This window comes from Cervus elaphus, chromosome X (genome assembly GCF_910594005.1).
Source record: "Cervus elaphus chromosome X, mCerEla1.1, whole genome shotgun sequence".
NCBI classification, from domain to species: Eukaryota; Metazoa; Chordata; class Mammalia; order Artiodactyla; family Cervidae; genus Cervus; species Cervus elaphus.
In genome coordinates, this window is record NC_057848.1 from 112,333,598 (window position 1) to 112,351,623 (window position 18,026).

General features: G+C 36.9%; 1 protein-coding gene across 4 annotated transcripts in view; it reads right to left on the reverse strand.

Moving 5' to 3' along the window:
- EDA (ectodysplasin A) overlaps positions 1–18,026 on the reverse strand; it is a 361,762-nt gene that overhangs the window by 317,742 nt on the left and 25,994 nt on the right. The gene's annotated exons all lie outside the window — the stretch shown is intronic.

Sequence of the window (18,026 nt, forward strand, 5' to 3'; positions counted from 1 at the left end):
CTCTTACAGTCCACATGGAATGCAACCATGGAAGTCCTGACAAAACTCCTGCTACACCATTATCTATCTAGACACATGCATACATCTGAGCAACAGCCAATCTTTCCAAGATGACACTAATCTCCCAGAAAGATAGCCCTTCATGTCATCTTACGGCAAAGGTAATAACTTTTGATGAGCTAAGCTATATTTTCCACCTGTATTATTTTCAATAATAGTATGAGTTTATAAAATTGACTGGTCTGGCTTAGAAAGAGAGTGAAACAAACTTGTCCAAAACCTAGCACAAGAATGACATGATTTTCTTTGGGAATTTTAAAGCTATCTTCCTCGATGTCCATTTTGCTGACTCAGTTGTTTCCTACCATTTTCCTGTATTGTCACATAAATATACACACTCTCAACCATCACAGATCTTGCCAAATGCACCAGACTACAACTAGCATAATTGCTCCTTCATTTTATAATTACTACTGCAAGTTACAAAAAATGCATAGGCTTATAAGTTAGAAAATTTTACATTTCTCAGAAAAACTGTTTGCTAGCCGTTTTGGAACCTCCAATTTGTCTGCTAAAACAACATGATAGGACATAGTGACAAGCAAGGGCTTAGCAATTACGTATCAGAAAACAGCAACAGAATATAACATTACATGAGTCGAAAAATTTGTATTAGCTGTTCTCATATTTACCAGAAGGGTTACAATTTGAAAAGGAAATGAAATAAAATCTATGTTGCTTCAGATCACAGACCTTGGAGTTAAAACAGACCTGGGTTTAAATCCCAGATCTGCTGTTTACTGTCTGTTATTTAATCTCTTGGAGCTTGTTTCCTCATCTGTAAAATGGGGATACCTACTTTGCAGGGAAACTGTGAAGATGGAATTAGAATATATGTAAATTTCTTAGTCCAGTGGTCAATGCTTAGCTCGTGATAGACCCTCAATGATCAAAATCCCTCTAATCTCCCTGACAGGCCTGTTATTAGTGCAGAGTGGTTACATAATCATGGTGATACTGATTTCATTCCCCTCAGACCTAAGGAGCTGCCTACCAGATGCCGACTTCCTCCCTTCCAAACTTTACTATAAATTCATTTCCTCCTTTTGTTTTCCAGGAACAGCATTATTCTAGCCTTTGTCTCTGGGGTGCCAGATATAAGGGAGCCAGTCTCAACAATTTAGGAGTAGGTTACATGGATGTGCTTTTTTGTGTGTCCCCCTATTGAGGGCCACTCAATTCAAGGTGACACAATACCCACACCAACCTGTGGCTTGTATTTGAAAAGATACTCACCCAATTATAGTATCTGTTTAATAATCACCATTTAATTTATTCATAGGAGTTATGTAATTAATATAAATATATTAAATAACTATCATTTCTCACACATTTTTTTGTCAGGCAGAATGCTGAATGCTTTACATATATTATTTCATTTAATTCTTAAAAAACCTTCTGAGGGAAGTTATTGCTCATTCATTCAACAGTGAATACTATTGATTATAATTAATTGCTGATTGATTGTTCTAAATACTAAGAATACAATAGTAAGCAAAAGGGACAAAAATCTCTGCCCTCATGGAGTTTACTATCTGCTGTGGGGAGATACCAGAATGCTTGAGTAACTTACAGATTAGCAACTAGTAAGTAACAAAGCCAAGATTCAAAAGCAGATCTATAAATGGAATAGAAAGCCTAGAAATAAATCCTTGCATATACAGTCAATTAACTTTTGACAAGGGTGCCAAAACCATCTAGTGGGGAAAGGACAGCCTTTTTTAACAAATGGTGTTGGGAAAACCAGATATCCACATGTAAAAGAAATACATACTTACTTCACAGCATATAGAAAAAATTAACTCAAAATGAAGCAAAATTCCAAGTGTAAGAGCTAAAACTATAAAACTTTTAGTATAAAACACAGAACAAAAGTTTCATAACATTGGATTTGGCAATGATTTCTTGGATGTGACACTGAAAACATTGTCAACAACAACAAAAAATAGATAAATTAGGCTACATCAAAATTTAAAACTGTGCATCAAAGGACACTAACAACAGAATAAGCCAAATCACACAATGGGAAAATTTTCAAATCATATATCTGATTAGGAGTTAATATCCAAATTACATAAAGAATTCTTACAATTAACAACCAAACAACCCCAATAATCTAATAAAAAAAATGGCCAAAGGACTTGAATAGACATTTTTCTCCAAAGAAGATATACAAATGACCATGAAGCACAAGAGATGATACTCAATGTGCCACTGATAATAAAGGAAATGCAAATCAAAACCACAGGGAAATACCACATTACACACATTAGAGTAACTATTGTCAAAAAAAAAAAAAAAGAGAGAAAATAAATATTTGTGAAGATATAGAGAAACTGGGAACCCTTGTGTACTGGTGGTAGGAATACAAAATAGTGCAGCTGCTATGGAAAACAGTTTGGTGATTCTCAAAAAATTAAAAATAGAATTACCATATGATTCAGCAATTCCACTTCTGGGTATAGACTCTAAAGAATTAAAGGCAAGTACTCAAATAAATATTTGTACATCCATGTTCATAGCAGCATTATTCACAATAGCTTAAAGATGGAAGCAATCTTAGTGACCATCAATGGATGAATAGATAAACAAATATAGTATATAATAGAATATTATATACTTAATATATATATATATTAAGCCTTAAAAAGGAATGAAATTTTGATGCATGCTAAAAGATGAACCTTGAGGACAATATACTAAGTGAAATAAGCCAGTTACAAAAGGACAAATACTATATGATTCCACTGATACAAGGTGCCTAAAGCAGTCAAACTCACAGAAACAAAGTAGAATGATGGTTGCCTAGGAGGAGGGGACAATGGTGAGCTATTGTTTAACAGGTCCAGAGTTTCAACTTGGGAGGATGAAGACATTCTGGAAGTGAATAGTGATGGTGGTTGCACATTCTTAATGCCACTGCATTGTATACCTAAAAATAGTTAGAGTGGTAAATTTTATGTTATATATATATTATATAAATATAAATATTTATAAATATATAATATATAATAAATATATAATATATAATAATATATATAAATATATATATATTTATAAAAATAAAAAAAGCAGATATATGACTCTTTCACCTATATCTTATCTACTATAGTACCATATCAAGTAGTTGATGCTCAGACTAGTTCAGAGAAATCTTGGTTTAGTACATTCAGGTTCAAATGTAAAATAGTGAAGCTATAAAAAGCACACAGAACACTTGGCATCATCACAATGCTATTTGAGAAAATCATTTACTTAGTTATCAAGCCCCAATGCATTACTGAAAACCAATTTTAAATGAGCCACGCTAAATAAAAACCCTTACTACAAACAGGAAAATAGCTAACTTGACTGTAAATGAATATCAGGAAGTTGTTTTTAAAACAATTTCCTCAAACTGGGGTTAAAACCTATTACACGAGTTCCTAATCTAGCAAATAGATTACAAATATTGAACTATTCTTGAACTTCTCTTGCTTGTAAGCCACAGACCCATCAGATGGAAACACCGGCTATTTCTGGTACAACATGATGGATTTTTCTCCTTTCTTGTTTAATTCATTGACAAAGTGTCAACACTTTTTGGTGGTGGGAAGGGAGAGAACTACAGTATTTCTTAAACTGAGAATCAGAAGTAAAATAGTTTTCAGCAATTTTTTTTTTTGCTTTGTATCAATATTTGGAAGGAGAGGTAGAGCCTAAAGTATTAAGACAATGGAAACAGTTTTAAGGTAAACCCCATGTGATAACTGTAACCATCATATAATGAATGGGCTGCTGCTGCTGCTAAGTCGCTTCAGTCGTGTCCGACTCTGTGCAACCCCATAGACAGCAGTCCACCAGGCTCTGTCCCTGGGATTCTCCAGGCAAGAACACTGGAGTGGGTTGCCATTTCCTTCTCCAATGCATGAAAGTGAAAAGTGAAAGTGAAGTCACTCAGTCGTGTCCAACTCTTAGCGACCCCACAGACTGCAGCCTACCAGGCTCCTCTGTCCATGGACTTTTCCAGGCAAGAGTACTGGAGTGGGTTGCCATTGCCTTCTCCGCATACAATGGGCAAATGTTGTCTAATAAAGAAAATGTGATAGAATCAAGGTACCCACTTTACACTATTGGTAGCCTATTTTCATTGCAACCATCACCACAATAACCACCATGACCACAACTACCAAATTTCATCTAATCAAGACTGACCAAGATCCCCCACTTTGCTTCTTCACTGTCTCTTCAGTACAGCACAATAATAATTTAAAGAATTCTGCAGTAGCTAACATTTAGTGAACACTTACCATATGTCAAGCACTGTGCTGTAAGGTTCAAATGCATTTTCTCTTTGATTGCCATAAAAACTTTATAGAGAGTAGATATCTTACTATTTTTTATTTTATACATGAGTGTGGGGAGAGAGCAAATTAGCCAAGATGGTGTGTTCAGGCTCTCTTGCCCCACATTTTGTAAATAATGATTATTTACAGCTGAGCTCATTTGTAGCACTGCATATGCATGTTATGAGGTACCTGCTTGATCACGGGATACTTTGTGCAGTTCGCCTATATGTGAGCTCCACCTAGAAAGCGTGTCTGCTGCTACGGCTGCTGCATCAGCCCGGAGAGAATAAATGTGTCTGCAGTTCCTATGGCTCCTCATGTCTTCTTCCAGCCTCTTAGCTTGCACCTTATCTACCACAGGTTCGACGAATAGTGTGCACAGTGAGATATAGTGAGACGACTGGCCTCATGAACAGGACGATCAGTGACACAAAGAGGAAATGGAGAAGAATAGTAGGAGATTAGTAGTAAATGGCAGCGCTGGGATTCAAATCCTTACTTCAAGTGGCCAAGCCCATGTATCTAAGTACCACATAAACTGTCTCTGCACAATAGTCCACTTAGAATGAAAACTCTTCTTACAACAGGATGTTCCAACCTCAATCTTCAGATTTTATATCAATGAATCTGTTACAGAATTCAAGCTCATTAATTAAGTAGCCAGAAGTGTAACTCATCTATTCGATACAGGTCTTTCCCAAGGCAGCTGGCTCACCACTCCTTTAGCCCAGATCCTAGGAGCACTTCGAGTCTTTTTTATTCTCTAATTTCTTCTTTTCTTTGACTCCACAACAGAAAATGTTCAGTTCTCTGAAGAAGGAAACCTTCCATGCGTTAATGGAAAGCAATGAGAAAACAATGTTCTAAATACAGGGTTGCCCCTTAGTCAATAATTGTCCAATTTTTCAGTTCTCTATGTTGAAGTACACATGTAGACTACTTGGCAGGGATAATTTTTGTACTTTTATATACTATATATTCTTTACTTTTTCTTTCCATCCACATTGAATATCCTTGAGTGACCATCTGTTACAAATGCTTTAGAATTGACTGCTTTAAGGCAGAGGGCCTGGACGAGACAGTCTCTTCAAATTCTCCTCAGTTCTACTATTGTGTGATTTCCAGGGGCAATGTTAAAAAATGGTTGATTGAAAGGTTTGTTTGTCCTATCCTTCCAATCTCTGTCCCGCTTGTAACAATGCCACAACCTTGCAACACCCCACTGAAGCAAAATGGAAAAAGTAAGATGGCATGTCTGACAGAGCACAGTCCATCTTCTTTTGTTCACCTCACACAAGCCCAGGTCCCACTAAGAACAGAACTCTCTTAATAAGTGAATGGCTATGGTAATAAAAAATAGCCATGGTAACAAAAAGCCTCAGAAAAAAGTTTCCCTGAGCATTACTCTGCCTAGGGATGAACATTATTTTGCCTAGGAGTTCATAATAAAGTATCACACTTTCGTTCTTTCCTTTAAAAGTTTGAGAAACAACAACAACAACAAAACAAGTCTGTGCAACTGTGAGCAACATCATTCTATGATCTTAAGTCATGTAAGACCAGGTTTAGTGAGTAAAGGCAGATTGATTAAATAACATTCATAGTGTATGGTATATTATAGTTAAGTGCAGTGACAGGAGTAAGCCTAGAATTCTATGAGAATACAAAAGAGCGTTTATTTTAGACTTGGCAAAGAGTAGTCAGGGAAAATTTTTTTGAATAGGTGACATTTAAACTGAGGTTCGGAGGGAAAAGGTAGAAGTTAAACAGGGGTGAGGATGGCATTTGAGGCAGTAGGGAAATGAGAGGGGAGATTGAAGAATCATTAAAAGGAGATTCTATAGGAGATAATGTGGGTGGGGAAGGAGTGAGAGGAGGAATTTAGAACACACACTTCTGGCTTGGATAAGTAAATGGACAATTGTGCTATTCACTGAGATAGTGAACAGGGTAGGAGGAACCAGTTTGGGATAGAAAGAAGATACATGCAGTTTTGGATAAGCTAATTTTAAACTGCCTATGGGAATCAAAAGGAATTCCAATAGAAATTATACTGGAATTCAGTAGGTATGGAGGAGAAAATTTTTTTAAAAAAGAGCTATGGACTGCAACCTTGTTTTCAAAGTCATTTCCACTTAGATGGTGGCAATTAATTAATTAATTATAGTGGAGTATTCATCCATAAAAAGAAATGAAGTATCAATACAAGCTATAATAAGGATGAACCTTAAAAATATGCTAAATGAAAGAGACCAGATACATATGATTCCATTTATATGAACTATCTAGAGTAGGCAAATCCATAGATACAGAAACTAGATTAGTGGTTGACAAGGCCCATGGGGAGAGGGAACTGATAATAAGTACAGGGCTTCTTTTGGGGATATAAAATATTCTGGAATTAGAGAGAGGTAATGGCTGCACAGTTCTGTGACTATACTTTAAAACCAATAAACTGTACACCTTAAATGGGTGAATTTTATAGTATGTGAATTATAACTCAATTACAAAATTTTAAAACAAAACAAATTTTACATTCAATAAATATTCACTGAGGAACATTAATAAATGAAATAACTATCTTATTATCAATAAATTCAAAATGCCAAACGTCTTTCTCTGGTTATTATTAAAAACTTTTTAAAATAGAAAAAGGGGAATAGGGTTTGACAATATCAACCATGACAGAAAGTGAAATATGATTACAAGAATCCCATCAAACCTGCAATATGGAGATCATTAGCGACCTTTAGGAAAAAAAAGATTCAGTGGTGAGGAGGGCATAGAAACCTAACCATAAGAAAATGAACTTGTTAGCATGTAGACAGCAAGTTTATTCCATTCCTCTCAGAAGCTTGATTATTAAGAGAAATGAGAATAGAGTAGTTTTGGGAAGATGTTGGGTCAAAGAACGTTCTTCCCTGCCAAGGTGAGATGTGAACATGATTATACGCTAAAAAGAAAAAGACATTTGAGAGAGTGCAAAAATACAGGAGAGAAAGGAAATAACTGGTATAGAATGGGCCATTTAAAAAGTAGGCGGGGCGAGGATTCAAAGCTTAAGTGAAAGGACTGGTCTTGGACCAAAGGAACATACTTTCCCTATGGAGGTGGAAGCACAAGAGTGGGTACAAATGGAGTTCAACCTGCAGGTATTCCAGTGAATGAGGGGAATGGAACACCTACTGTCTGGGGGGCTTTGTCAAGGCAGGGAGAACTGGGGACAAGGAGTCAAGAGACTTGAGGGTGATTCCAAGAGGGTGATTGGGGTGATAGGTAAAAGGATCTACACAGGTAAGGTAAAAAAAGTCAGGTCCGTTCAGTTCAGTTGCTCAGTTGTATCCAACACTTTGCGACCCCAACTCTTTGCAGCATGCCAAGCTTCCCTGTCTATCACCAGCTCCCAGAGTTTACTCAAACTCATGTCCATTGAGTCAGTAATGCCATCCAACTATCTCACCCTCTGTCATCCCCTTCTCCTCCCGCCTTCAATCTTTCCCAGGATCAGTCTTTTCCAATGAGTCAGTTCTTTGTATCAGGTGGCCAAAGTATTGGAGTTTCAGCTTCAGCATCAGCATCAGTCTTTCCAGTGAATATTCACAACTGATTTCCTTTAGGATGGACTGGTTGGATCTCCTTGCAGTCCAAGGGACTCTCAAGAGTCTTCTCCAATACCACAGATCAAAAGCATCAATTCTTTGGCACTCAGCTTTCTTTATAGTCCAACTCTCACATCCATGCATGACTACTGGAAAAACCATAGCTTTGACTAGATGGACTTTTGTTAGCAAAAAATGTCTCTGCTTTTTAATATGCTGTCTAGGTTGGTCATAACTTTTCTTCCAAGGAACAAGAGTCTTAATTTCATGGCTGCAGTCACCATCTGCAGTGATTTTCGAGCCCAAAAAAGATAGTCTGTCACTGTTTCCATTGTTTCCCCATCTATTTCCCATGAAGAGATGGCCAGGTCCAAAAGAGAATGTAAACTGATTCTCCTATCATGTAGCCACTGCTCTTCGGTTTTATTGGGGTAATAAGAAAAAAGACCAGATCATTTTGGCTTATGTTGAATACAGGCACTGAGATTTGCCATAACACCAGAACTATCCAATAATGGAGACTGATTACTCCAAAAACTGCAACATTATTTGAAAAAGGAAATGGAACCTGGGTGGCCAATAAATAACAAATGAACCATAATTTCATATTATATAGCAGCATACTATCTCAAGAACTGTTTTTAGACAATACATAGACCAAATAAGTAAGGTGAATGGGCTCCAAGCTTTTACCCAAACACACCCTCCACCCTACTGTCTCTAAGTCTTTGCTCATGCTGCTCCTTCTGCTCACCATGCTCATCTGCAATTTCAGGTTCTCTAATGTCAGGGACTTATTTTATCTTTCTATCTCCTACAATGCCATGTAGAGTATGTGGCATGCATAAATGCTGATTTGAGGTTAGATGAAATAGAAAAAAAATCACTAAGGGCTAAGAGATCAGAAAAACCTTCACAGGAAAGTGTGAAATTTAAACTTGTACTTAAAGATGAGGAGTATTCTATCGTCAAAGAGAATTTTAACAGGAGCAATAGCACAAGTGACAATGAAGGCAGGAATATGCAGTAAGAAAATCAATCCATATATAACTGTGATTTCTATTATGAACAGTAGATAATGCTGGCAAACCAACATTAATGCAGGTCTTGAATGGCTGGCTAAAGCATTTGGGCTATATTTATTATGCCAGGGATTCTCAAGGGGGAGGAACAGGCTAAGAAAATCGGGGAGGGAGAGCAATGGGGATTCTGTTTAGCTGCAGTGATAAAATTGCTAGTGTTAGAAGAGATCTTATAGGTCACCAACTTCAATTTCCAACATTTTACAGATAAGAAAATTGAGAGCCAGAAAAGTGAAGTGACCTAACTAAGGTGACCCAACTTAACTAGGAGAGAAAAACTAGACTCATAGCTGAGACCAGAACCCTTGCCTCAATTTCCAGTAGTTCTCCTTCTACCGCACACGGAAAGAAACTATCACATGACCAGGCTGAAAGAAACCATTTGCAAATATAAAAAAGAAATACACACAAAAGCATGTAACTCGAAGAACTGCAATGCCATCATCAATTCCTGTGGATTTTTGTCAACAGATGGGCCAATGACATGGAATATATAAGGTAACAATTGGAATAAAAGTTTTACACAATTGAGACAAAGACATATACCAATAAGCCCTCTAAAAATCAACTGGACAGTTTTATATTTTTTACATTTATTTGTTTTTGTTCCTTAGAAAAACACTGTAAAGGAGATAGGGAAGGTATTACCTTTCCCATTTTACAAACAGACATCAAAATGTGCTAACTGGCTAAATGAAGAGTCAGAATTCATTCTAGTACTCTTTCCACAAGTTCCTGGACAATGCAAGTCTCCCAAATAGACCAAAACAAGCATGAGGCAAGTCTGGTTTCACATAAAGCAACTCTAATTCAAAGGTGGAAGCAGGACTTGACTTTGTTAAAGAATAGATAAAGGTAGGGGCTGAGGAGAAAATGGGTTAATTTAAGGTGTGAAAAAGTAATTTATGAAATAGCAGTACTACTTAGACTTATGTTTTTATCCATGAATCATATCTCTCCTACAGATGCTTGGTACATAGTAGGAATAGAGTAATTTTTTGCTTAGTTAAATAATTTAATGGCACCAATGTCAATCTATATATACATTGTCTATGGTTGATAAATATGCCTTTATCATTATTCTCAGGTCACAAAACATATGCTTTGTGAGTCCTGCAAAAAGATGGGGAAAACTGAAATTTCTTTTACTGGGATGATGTCAAAAGGCAAAATTATATTACCTACACAGCTGTGATACATAACACATTTCCCAAAGAATAGAATTCTGGTGTTCAATGTTTAAATGCACACATGCACAAACAGAATCAATCTCTCTGTTCTCTCTTGCTCTCTCACACACACACGCAAGCATACACACTCACAACAGGTGCACACACACCTAACCACAACCCTCGTTTTCCCCTAAGCCTTTATTATTTGGAACACTGGCCTATTTCATGTTACACAAGATATGGAAAGCCCTTGCCTTAAGGCTTACCCATATTTACACCCTAAATGAGATATTGTTTAAAATACAAACAAGGTTAGTGAATTCTGATATCTGATGGGGAAGGGCCTTTGACTTGAAAGGAAACTTGGGTATGGAGCCTACCTGCTGCTGCTGCTAAGTTGCTTAAGTAGTGTGAGACTCTGTGTGCAACTCTTTGTGACCCTGTGGGCTGTAGCCCACCAGACTCCTCTGTCCACGGGATTCCCAGGCAAGAATATTTGGAGTGGGTTGCCACGCCCTCCTCCAGGGGATCTTCCTAACCCAGGGATTGAACCCGGGTCTGCTGTGGCTCCTGCACTGCAAGTGGATTTTTTACCACTGAGCCACGGGTGAAGCCCATGGAGCTTCCCATGACCTAGCATATCAGTTAGAATCAGAAGGCCAAGAAATGGAGGTACCTTTACTAGTCTGCAGGGGGGATTAAATCCAAAGTCACTCTAAATGTAAAAAGTTGTTGGGTTGAGGAAATCAAGAAGTACATAGCAGGTCAAAGGAATATGAATTCGTGCTATGTGGAAGGCGTTTAAAGATTTGAAGGAGGGAGAGAAACTGCAGGTAGAGGCTCAAGGGCCCAATATGTCCTGTGTGAGGGTGTTTAACCTTAAGCGGGGCTCTGAAAGAAAAGAAACCTTAGTGACAGACCTCATTAATAACCACCAGATCCTTAAGGTAGCATGATATTCCCCTCAATAAATGTGTACAACTGTGTTTCAGAGTCCAATATTAGGGAGAATGTTTTAATATGTTAACATTTACTTCCATATTTAACTAAAAAGAATACAAATCAGTATTGTAGACGCTACAATGAAGTATAATAGTCTCTGCCTTAGAAAACCTTCCCATCTAGTTGACAGAACAAGATAACCTACAACACAATGTAATGTCAAATGGGGTTTTAGAGAAGCACTTAAATAAATGGGCAAGGAAGAATTCACTTTAGTGCTAAGGTTTAAGTTGAGCTGTGAAGGACCTGAAGGAATCCAAGAGGCAGGTTGGAAGAAAGGACATTCTACTTTGGGGAATGAGTAAACAAAGGCTAGAATGTGAGAGACCTATGAATGGACTTCTCTGGATGGTACAGGATTTAGATGTAGAGTATAAGAGTGGCAGAGCAGCTCAAGTTTGATTGAAGAGGGGCTTAGAATATAGAGGGGCTTCCCTGGTGGTTCAGATCATAAAGAATCTCCTGCAATGCAGAAGACCAGGTTCAATCCCTGGGTTGGAAGGATCCCCTGGAGAAGGGAATGGCTACCTACTCCAGTATCCTTGCCTGGAGAATTCCATGGAGAGAGGAACCTGGCAGGCTACAGTCCATGGAACTGCAAAGAGTCGGACACAACTGAGAGACTAACACTTTCACTTTAGAATGCCAGTTTAAGAAGTCTGAAGAGTGGCAGTGTGGAGACATAAAAGATTTCTGAGGAGGGAGTGACATGAGAAAGTGGCACTTGAAGAAAAATGATCTAGCTGAGGTGTGCATATGAAGTACAGAATAAAGCAACTCCCAACTGGACAACCACTGCAGGGGAGAGGTAGGTTGGGAGGGACCTTGAACGTCATCTGTGCCAAACACAACCAGAGTAGTAGCAAAGGAACTAGAAAGACAGGGAGTCATGCAAGAGGCATCATGAATACTATAAATCAACTTCACAAAGTATGAATCAACTTAGCAATTGGCTGCTAAATACAAGAAGCAAGGGAAAGCAGGAAATGAAAAAAAAAAAACAAAGTCTCCAAAGTTTCATGCCTGAGTGACTGAGAAAATGAAACTTGGATTTAATTTTGTAAAAGTCAGTGTGCAGGGGGCTGGGGTGGGTACAAAGTAGGGAAGAATGAAGATGATTTCAGTTTAACTTACTGAATTTGAGGTGTCAGCTGGAAATCCAAGCAGAAACAAACAGCACCAAAAGGATTTGTCTAACATCATTAAGAATGACAGAGGTTTGAACTCCCTGGCGATCCAGTGGTTAAGACTCCATGCTCCCAATTCAGGGGGTGTGGATTCAATTGCTGGATGGGGAAGTAAGATCCCACATGCCACATGACATGGCCAAAAAAAGAAAGAACAACATAGGTTTGTACTCCTTGGTTGACTCTGTTAGCTAAATGAGCTTTAAGGAATAGAAGCCCCACTAGTAATGTGTCTTGTATAAGCTCAGCGAAGTGGTGGTTGAGTCAAGGGAACTCCTCAGCTCTACTGCCCTTCCCCCTCCTTCTCAGTCTGACTAACCCTGACAAGTGTTAACCTTCTTCCATAAAAGAAAACCTCAGAGTTTCCCCAGACTGAGTATTCAGACTACACAGCAAAAAGCGCATTAGAAGCATGGAATGCCCCTAGCACAGAGCCATGTGGATTGATCCAAAACCTTACAAATGTTCAAGCTATTGCTGCCCTTGTAGACCATTAATATGGCAGGATGAAACAAGAATAACGATCCACAAACCACAAAATAAAATTCAGAAGTAGTCTTCTGAAAATCAATTTCATTGTGCCTGTTAAGTTTCAATCTATGCTATATGCATCATTCTAAAAAAAATTACTCTTCATCTCCAAAGTGCAGGCCTACTAACAGGTGGATGTGCATGGGGACGTTTACTCAGCAGCCTATAGTTTTAAAGTAATTTCAGCAGCAAGCAGCAGGGGAGTCCCCAAGAAGCCACAGGAGACAAAGAATCACTCTCCTCCCTTGGCTATCCCAAGCACACAAGACTATTATCTAGCTGAGAAATTGGCAACTGAAATTCCTCTCTCCCTCAAAGACAGAGTTTATCAATAGATTTCCCAAATGGTGTTCTACAGAGAGATGTTCATTAAACACTCATTACCACCCCAAGCTCACAGTCCAGTAGTCAGCCCCAGTATCACAGATGATAAAGACCTAATAACCCATAACAGAAGAGCTGAAGTTAGTCACAGGGAACCAAATGTCATCTCCTTTATACTCTTTCCTTCATTTCTTCCTTTAGAGCATTAATTCTCAAATGAAATGAGCATGGTATCACCTGCAAAGTCTTTTTTCCAAACAATAAATGTTCGTGGTACTACTCTAAAAATTCTGATGACATATGTTTGAGTGTGTGGCCAGGGACATATGCATTTTGAAAAGGTTCCCAGAATAAGACAACTATGTACCCTTGGTTAAGAACCACTGCAATAGATGATCTGCATAATATATGTTAACAGTACAATTCTGGAAAAGATTCTTAGTAGGACTTTGGAATAGCTAGCTATTTCAGACAGAATGAGAGTAAAAGAGAAACAGAGAAAGAGGTCATTCTGGGCCAAGATTCCTGATTACTGTATGCCCACCCTAATACAAGTAGCCATTGGGCCCATATGCACTCTAGCTTCTAACTACAGATGCACAATTCCATGAGTCAAAGATTCCGACCCTAATACACCAGAATCACCTATGTGTGCTTGCCTGCACGCTAAGTCGCTTCAGTCGTGTCCGACTCTTTGCGACCCTACGGACTGTAGCCTGCCAGGCTCCTCTGTCCATAAATTCTTAAAATTATGCATGACCAAATCTCAACCCTTGGAGCTTCTTCCTGAGTTGATATTGGGTTGGAGTCCTGGAAACATTGATTAGCAGGAGATAAATCTGAGGGTAATTGGGGTGAAAATTTTGAACATTCTCTTCTAAAAACAGGTATCAGAAACAACCAACACCTCTTACACATTTATTGACCATATTGTATGTGCCTTACACATTTTTAAATAACAGGCTTATATTCACTTAACCCCCATTTCCTCCACCAGGTATCCACTAATTTTTGTCTCCACATATTTGCCTGTTTCGGACATTTCACACAAATGGAATCATACATTATGTTTTTTGTGGCTGGCTTCTTTCACTTAGTGCAATGTTTTTGGGGCTCATCTATGTTTTGGCATGTATCTGTACTACATTTCTTTTACGATTGAATAATATTCCATTGTAGAGAATATTATGCCTTGTTCTGCTTACCCATTGGACATTTGGGTTGATTCCACTTTTTGGTTATCATGAATAATGCTGCTAGGAACATTTGTCCATATGTTTTCAATTATCTTTGGTATATACCTAGGAGGAGAATTGCTGGGTCATAAGGAACTGCCAAGCTGTTTTCCAAAACAGCTACATCATTTTACATTTCCACCAGCAGTGTATAAAGTTTTCTACTTCTCTACACCTCTGCTCTTTATTTTTTCATTGCAGCCACTCTAGTGAATGTGAGATGGTAACTCCATTGTAGTTTTCAAAAAAAAAAATGAGTTACAATTGACATACAACATTAGTTTCAGCTGTACAACGTAATGATTTAATATTTGTATATAAATTTGTAAATTGATCACCACAGAAAGTCTAGCTAACATCTATCACCATACATAGCTACAGAATTTTTTTTCTTACGATGAGAACTTTTAAGATCTACTTTCAGCAACCTTCAAACATACAATATAGTATTATGAACTATAGTTGCCATGCTGTACATTACATCTCCCAGGACCTATTAATTTTATAACTAGAGGATTCTTTCTTTTGACTGTCTTAACTCATTTCACCCATACCCACTCCCTGCCTCTGGCAGCCACCAATTTGTTCTCAGCATTTTTGAGCTTGTTTTTGTTTTGATTCCACATAAGATCATATGGTATTTATCTCTATTGTGGTTTTAAATTGCATTTCCCTGATAGATCATGACACTGAGCATCTTTTCATGAATTTTTTACTTAGCTATTTGAATATCCTCTGTGCTAAAATATTTGTTTCCTTTGCCCATTTTTAAAAATTTTGGTGATCTTCTTATTGTTGTAATCCCAAGAGTCCTTTGTAAATCCTGGATATGAATTCTTTATTGAATATTTATGTTGCAAACATTTTCTCCTAATCTGTTATGTTTACTTACTAATGTTTCTTTCGATAAACAAAAGTTTTTATATTTTGATGAGGTCCAGTTTATTAATTTCTCTTTTTTTTGGACTGTATTTGCAGTGTTCTATCTAAGAAATCCTTGTCCAGTTCAAAGTCTGAAAGATTATCTCCTATATTTTCCTCTAAAATGTTTATTCTTTTGGCACTTACATTTGAGCCTATCAAACATTTTGAATTAACTTCGGGATATGGTGCATTATGAGGATCTAAGATAATCTCTTTGTATGTGGATGTCCAAATGTTCCAGCACCATTTGTTGAACAGAGTATTTTTTCTCCCAATGAACTGTCTGTACATTTGTCAAAAATCAATTGACCATTAACATAAGGGTTGTTTCCAAACACATAATTCTATTCCACTGATTTATATGCCTATCTTTTTGCCAGTAACACACTGTCTTGGTAGCTACTGCTTTATAGAAACTGAGTTTTATGTTCCCTGAATATGCCATGTTATCTCTCACCTCCAAGTCTTTGCACGTTTTAATCCTTCTACCTAAAACAGTCTTATCATAGATAATTCTTACTTATTTTCAGGTCTAAGCTCAGAAAATGCTGAGTCAAGTACTCCTCCTTAGTGCTCCAGATCTTATAATTAACCTTATCAATGCATTATCATATTATAATTGCCTGTTCACTTGACTGTAAACACTATGATGGCAATATTCCTAACAAATTCAACAGTTGCCTCTTCACTGTTTTGTACAGTGCCTGATACATAGGAGATGATCAATACTTGTTGAAGGAATGATTAACTGATTCTGCTTCTAGAAATGGAAGACTAAGTAATTCAGACCAAATTTCCTGCTAGAAACAATAAGAAAAGAGGGATAGAATATAAATTTTATATATTTATATATATATATTATATATATATATATATAAAGGCATCCAAGTTCAAACAATGCAATGAAGTGTTATGGAACCAATATTCAGTATAGAAAGAAAACTCAGGCTCTTTTTCTCCTTAGATCATTGGTTCATCACAGAAGAGGCAGCTTAGAGAAAGCAGAGCTTTGGATAGGCTCATGGCACTAAAATGGCAGAATTAGGAATTCAGGACCCATCATGAGGGGGAACCATAGAAAAGTCCTCAGATGTTTGGTTCCAACTGAGAAAGGAAAGATACCTAAAGGAAGTCTAAAATAAAGGACAGCTTCAAATTATTTCAGTCTCAGATTGGATTAAGGTGGTAATGGGATGTGCCCAAAACCACCTGCCAAAAGTGAGCATAAATCCTACTTTCTGAATAAAACTAAAAACAACTGAGGCCTCAAACCATCTCTACTATAGTTTTTCATATACAGTGTCCAGCACTCAACCAAAAATAACCAGGCATATGAGGAACAAGGAAAAGTGATAGACAATCAACAGAAACAGACTACAGAAATATACCTTAAAGGATTCACATAATGGACTTGCCACATGAAGAATTTCCAACAGTTATGCTTAATAAGTTCAACAGAAGAAAAGACTAAATTATAAGTTATGGCAAAGAACAGTATTTAAAAAAAAACAAGTCTAGAAATAAAAAATATATGTCAGAAGTAAAATTAAGAGGGTGAATTTAACAGGTTAGACAAAGCTAATGAGAGAAGTCAGAAAAAATACACAAAATGAAATACAGAGAAAAGAAAGGATGGAATTTAGCAAAAATTGTTTAAGAGACATCAGGGATACAGAGAAAATTTCTTAAAAAGGTTGTAACTCAATCTTAAAAAGGACAAAATAGAATAAGGAAGGAACAACACTTAAAGAGATAATAACTGAGAATGTTTCAAAACTGACAAAAATGATCAAGCGACAGATTTCAAGTTCTTTGAATTCCAATGAAGATAAATATAAAGAAAGTCACACTTAAGCACATCATGATAAATGACTAAACCCCAAAGATCAGCAGAAACATTAAAAACAGCAAAGAGAAAAAGGCACATTACCTTCAAAGAGGTAAATATAAAAATTTCGGCTTATTTCCCAGCACAAATAGTAGCAGCCAGTAAGAAGTGACAGAGTAGCTTCAAAACATTGAAAGAAAAACAACTGCTAACATAGAATTCTATACTCCATAAAAATTTCATTCAAAAATGAAGGTGAAATAAAGACATATTGTCAGACAAACAAAAACAAAAAAATCATCAGCAGACACACACAAAAAGAAATTTTTAAGGGTATTATTAAGCAGAAGGAAATTATGCCAGACAGAAACTTCAGAAGAAGGAATGAAGAGCAAAGAAAAGGGTAGACACATGGGGAATCTAAATAAAACAATAACAATAATGTCATGTGCAGTTTAAATTATATAGATAATTAAATTACAAAACAACAATAGCATATGGATAGCAGGGGGTAAATGGAGTTAAAGTATTATAAAGATTTTTCACTATATAGGAAGAGGTCAAAGTACTAATTTATGTCAGAGTATAATAAGTATGCATGTTGTAATCTTTAGGATATCTACTAAGCCAATAGTAAAAGAATATATATCTATAAAGTTAACAAAACGTTAAAAAACGTTAGTAAAAATAGCCAAAAGAATGCAATAGATGAGTAGAATGCAAACAGTATGTGGCATATTTAAAGGCAATATAT